Source organism: Nyctereutes procyonoides, unplaced genomic scaffold (genome assembly GCF_905146905.1).
Source record: "Nyctereutes procyonoides isolate TBG_1078 unplaced genomic scaffold, NYPRO_anot_genome, whole genome shotgun sequence".
NCBI classification, from domain to species: domain Eukaryota; kingdom Metazoa; phylum Chordata; class Mammalia; order Carnivora; family Canidae; genus Nyctereutes; species Nyctereutes procyonoides.
Window position 1 is genome coordinate 3,490,494 of NW_026575145.1, and position 6,000 is coordinate 3,496,493.

Here is a 6,000-nt window from a genome sequence, read left to right on the forward strand (position 1 = left end):
TGGCGCCTTTTGGATCTTCTGTCCAAATCCAGCTTATTACAATGTCTTAAGATTATAATTCATCAGGGCAACATATTTACTAGGTGAAAACTGACATGCTATTTGAGAAATAGTTGTCATCTCCGTCATCATGCACAAATTCTTTAAGTGTGCCTAAAGATCCAATCTTATCATCTTCCCATCACTTGAACTTAACTAATAACATCAACCATTTTAAATATGTGTGGGGGGGATCCCTGGGTGACTCAGTGGTTTAGTGCCTGCCTTCCGCCCAGGGCATGATCCTGGAGTCCCAGGATCGAATTCCACATCGGGTTCCCTGCATGGAGCCTGCTTCTCCCTTTGCCTGTCTCTCTCTTGGTATCTCATGAATAAATAAATAAAATATTTTGTAAATAAATAAATAAATAAATAAATAAATAAATAAATAAATGTGTGTTTATCGTAAGTCTTAATGCCATCTCTGAAGGCTTTGTGAATATTCAATTCCATAGTAATGTTCAGAAGTAATAGAATCATGTTGAGGTATTAAATGAAACTCAAAATGCCAGATGAATTACATTAATTTCTCTTGCTACTAACCTTTACTACCCTAGTAAATATTCTTCACAAAAAGATAAATGAACCAATAATGGCCTTCAAAGCTAGAAAAGACAAGAGCAGAGAGATTTAACCTAAGGAAATAATCTCAAAAGCAAAACATTTATTTGAAGCAATAAATTTAAGAAATTATTTTCAATGAAATAAATGACTGGAAACTGGATATAATTTCAAAATAAAGTTCTCACTTTAAAAATGAAGTGATTAGAATATACAATTGAAAATACCTCCTCCAGTTCCTAGATTCTTATGATGGATTCCACAGTATCCAGTATCCCATAAAACAGTACGGTAAGAGATGATTTAAAGTAAAAGTTAAGTTTTTAACTTATAAAATTATTTATGATCCCTAGAAAGCATTATAGAGCACTTCTAACACATCACAACTATCAAGTCCCCAAAGCCAGTCATATTCTATCAATCTTATAGTCATTTTCATGATTGGTCTAATGTATGAGTCAACTTTTCTTAATTTCTACTATAAAAATATAAATGACAGTATTTCTAGGAAGTAGAGTAAAACATAAAACACACATTCAGAAACAAAATAGAATATGCTCTATAATCTATATATTTGTACATTGCTAAAGAAGTAATGTCCTAACATAATTTTTTATTTAAAATAGGCAAAACACATGGTGATGAAAAGAGGACATTTATCCTTCTTATACCTTTCATTAAGTAATTCTTCATCTCATTTATCATATATATCATTTACTTTATATCATTTATATTTATCTGTATCAATCCTTTAGAAATAAATGTTTTAATTTTTCCAGGAATTTTGTAATGTGAACAAGACACCTATCCCAACATTCTCAAAAAGATAGACTTCTAAGTATAATTATTGGATGTATCTTGCCTGTCATTTTGAAGTCATTATAGCAGCGTTTGTATATTCAAAGCCATTCTCTTTTAAAAATGAAATAGAGACTGTCTTTAATTCCAATTGCATACTGCTGAGGAATTTAACTTTGTTTCATTAATATTCCCTCTTAACAGAAATTCTAATTCATAGCAGAAGGCCAAGCTAAGGTCAGCAATTATGACGGCAGAATAGCAGATACTATTATTAGTGACAGGTAATATTGCAGCTGCCTTAATGCCCAGTGACAGCAGTTCATGTCAGGCTGTTAAAGAGATCTAACAGCACATAGTCTGAAGCAAGCAGCTTTCCAAAATCATCTGTTTCAGCATTCTATTTCACAGTGCAAAGAGCTTACAATAAAGATATGCATAGTCCTGATAAATGGAGAAAACTTTTCCTGGCAAACAAACAAACAAATAAAACAAGCCCCTTGAGTTTATGCAGTTCACTAGGAGAGTATCTTTTTGAAGTGAAGATGATATTTGGGTATAAAATCAAGGTAAGATGATAAGGGAGTTGGACTGAATCATGGTTTGGGTGTCCCTAAAGACTGTCTTCACACGCCTTTCCCGGAAAAGTTAAGTGCATATTCAAAGTAAAAGTGAAAGAAAGCATCAAACTAACATCTGATATAGTAGCATCCAAGTATTCTAAACCACTTGTACAAACTAGGGACTCAGAAATATTTCCCAAAGTCTCCAAACATAAGAAGCAACACAAATTTAAATGAGAGCAATGAAAAACAAAGCAATTAAAGCAATAGTGTATCTATTGATTGCAGCAATAAGGAAAAAAAGAGTGATTCCTCTCTGGCAGGTGGTAATCATTTTATGTAAAACTATGTACTTCAGCAAAGCCACAAAGGATAGGAGCAGGAGTAGAAAGAGGATGAGAAGAGGAAAAAAGAGAGGAGAAGAAAATGTAAAAAAAAGGAAATAGAATGTATAATAGAATCCCTGCCTGAATGTTTAGTAAATGAGTTTAAATACTCTGTGCTAAGTATGTTTATAAAAACTAAAGGTATATATGTTTCATGTAATTCTTTGTACATCATATTCAGTGGGTATATTATTATCCTTATTTTAGAGTTAAGGAACACTTGATCTTCAAGAGATTAACTGATTTGCCCAACTTCATAAAATCTGTAAGTGGCAGAACCTATATTCAAATCCAGGTATATTAATGATATTAGCTCCTGTACATTTAATCATTATGATAAATCAATTCCTTTCTTTTCTTCACATCTAAACTTCTCAAAACAGTCTATATTCATTGTCTCTACTTCCTTATCTCCCACTATTCATCAACGCACAAGCTGCTACTTCCCCTACCCCTCTATTAAAACTATTTTTGCCAAAATCAATGCCTCATTTTCTCAATCCAATGTACATTTCTCAGTCTTTGTTTATTATATTCCCTTTTTTGAAATACTCTCTTCTCAATTCAAGTGACTTCACTCCCTGTTGCTCCTCTTCTATCCAGCAGAAGCAACCATCTGCTTTATGAGCTCCTTAGCCTCTGCATCTCTCCTAAATATTCTCAGACACCTGTCCAATATTCCCCTCTACAGCTTCAATCATTATTTTTGTACTTATTCTTCCCATATCTATAAATCTAGCTCTTGAACTTAGATCTATATAACCACCTGTCTACAAGCCATCTGCACTTCACTGGGCCATTGGTATCTCACACTCAGAGTGTCCCAAATGAAGTCATCACCTCAAAAATCTGCAGCTATAGCTTACTCCTATGCCAGTGACTCATACCCCTCTTATCACCATTCTTCCATAATCCGAAAGCTAGGAGATCATCTTTATTACCTTGTTCTCCTTTATTACCCAAATACAGTCACCAAAACCTCACCAAATTCACCTTCCAAAACTGCCTTCCAAATTCATCTAATGCTCTCCATTTCCACTCTACTATCTTCATTCACACCACTATCATTTCTGGCCTGGATTACTGCAACAGCCTCCTGACTGGTATCCTAACGCTAGTCTTCCCCTGATGCAATCTACTTATTAATCAATAGTGACTTTTAATACATGCCAATATAATTATCAAGTAATCAAATAAATTATGGTTTTTAAGGTTCATCAGCATCATGGTGTCACCTTTTCCCTTATTTATCTATCACTTTCCCACCCCACATTCTATATTGCAGCAATAGAGTTGAACTCATTGCACTCTACTCTGTGATTTTATGCATATTTTTCTCTCTAACCCAAAACACTATTCTCCCTAACTGGGTGATGGGCATTAAGGAAAGCACTTGATGGAATGAGCACTGAGTATCAAATGCAACTGATGAATCTCTAAATTCTACCTCTGAAACTAATAATACACTATATGTTAGTTAAATTGAATTTAAATTAAAAAAAAATATATATATATGGTTCAAAATAAAAAACCAAAACCAAAACAAGACCAAACAAAACCACTATTCTCCCTATTCATTCCCCATCTTTTACCTGGCTAAATATTCATCCTTTGGATGACTGCTTAGACAATCTTTCTGGAAAGTTATACCTAACAACCCAGACAATGGTAGGTACTTTTCTCAAATACTATTTCCGAAATTTTCCTAGGTACTGTTCCCAGGATTTCCCTAAAGTAATTACATGCTGCATTTTAATTATCTTTTTTTTACTATCTTCCATACTGAGTCACCATTCTAGAATACCAAGAATCATCTTTTGAAATCCTAATAACTGCATGGCATAGCACAAGTTCTCAATAAATGAATATGAAAATGAGATAGGTGAATCTTTACAGGACATATTTCCAAAATGGAAAGATTAGAACTAGAAAGGCAAATCACCAACAGAACTCTTAAATTTTACTTTTAAAGCCACAGAAGAAAATTCAACAAATTAAAAAAAAATTCTAAAAGAAATCAGTAAACCTTAATATAAGAATTTAAAAAATAGATAAGCTAAGTGCTCCCCATGGTCCTCTCCAATAATATATACTTAGAAATAATTTCAATCCTGCTAAACAAATGCTGGAGTGAAAAGGAAATCAAAATGTAGATAATAAACTATAGGATTTTTTTCACATAAAAACTGTTCAATTTTGACTTTTTATCATAAAAGACCTTAAAACTAAGTATCAAATTCCATTTCTGCCTAGCACATAAAATCTGAAAAGAATATCACTTCAAGGCTAACAACGAGAAAAATCCAGGTAAACTGGAAAAAATAAATGTTTTTGAACCCATCAAAGAACTGAAGTCATGATCAACCAAGTAGCCCAAATCTGAGAGGAAAGACACAGACGTAAGTCACTTATGGAAATAGATGGGGGTCAGCATAGAAATAAGGTAAGAAGAAGTCAGATGAAATTTTAATAAATTCTGAAGGACAATATGGGCTGGTGTAAGAGTATAGAATCTCTATGACCTACAGAAACAAGAAGAATTTACACCATGCATAGGCTTTTTATTTAAAACTCCATAGCATAGGGCCCGTGAAAGAAAGCAGACAGAACCTCCCTGAGTGGCACAGATATGCAGTTGGAGATTGCCCAGTGATGATGAAAAAGGAGACAAAAACAGTTCTCTGCTCCAACTCCTCCCTCAAAAACCTTAACACTCTGAGATTGGGGAAACAAAGTTTGTTCTCCTTGTGACTCAGATATAGGTTCATTGTTCCTGGGAAAGAACAGAAGAAAAAAATTCTACTGGGGGAAGAAAAGAAACAGTCTAAACCCATGATCTTAAACTAATGGCATTAATGACATACCACTGAACCATAATTCTCAATAAATATATTCTCCCAAAGGGGGCAAAAATACATTAATTGAAAGTAAACAAACAAAAATCTAAAATATTAATTCCAAAAGGGCCATAATACATAAACAGACATATCTCTAGAATTAAAATGTCATAAGGAGACATAAATAGGGAAAAATGTATGTTAAAAGACTCTTAGTAGATGAAATTTTTTATAAAGTTTGAAAACACTGCATTGAGTAAAGATAAGAACACTTTCTCTTAACTAAGTCCTGCCATATATACAAGGAAGAATTTGAAGGAAGGGTAGGAGTGCTGAGAAAAATCTCACCCCTCAGGCTCAATCCCATTCCCTACTCTAGATACAAGGCATTATTAGGGGAATTCAAAGCCTGTGATGTATTGAAGGTAATCATAGCAAGAATAAAACCTAATTTCATCTCAACTCTTGACTAGTTTGATTCACTCTTCACCTACGCTGTCTGAGAGGAAGCAAGCTCATTTTCAGACAGAAATATTATAACTTCAGTATCTTTTGTTCTATAAGATGTCCAACATTTAATCAAATATGAGACAAAAAAAGCAACCAACAGAATCAGACTCAGAAATTACTTGAATGTTGAAAGTATTAGAGAATTTTAAATAGCTATGATTAACATGTGAAAGGATCTAGAGGAAAAAATGAACAACCTGCATTCAATAAATGTGAACTTTTAGTGGAGAGATAGAAATACAAGAAAGAATCAAATAAAAATGCTAGAAATAAGAAAAATGGTATCAAAAACAATCTCTTCAAAAG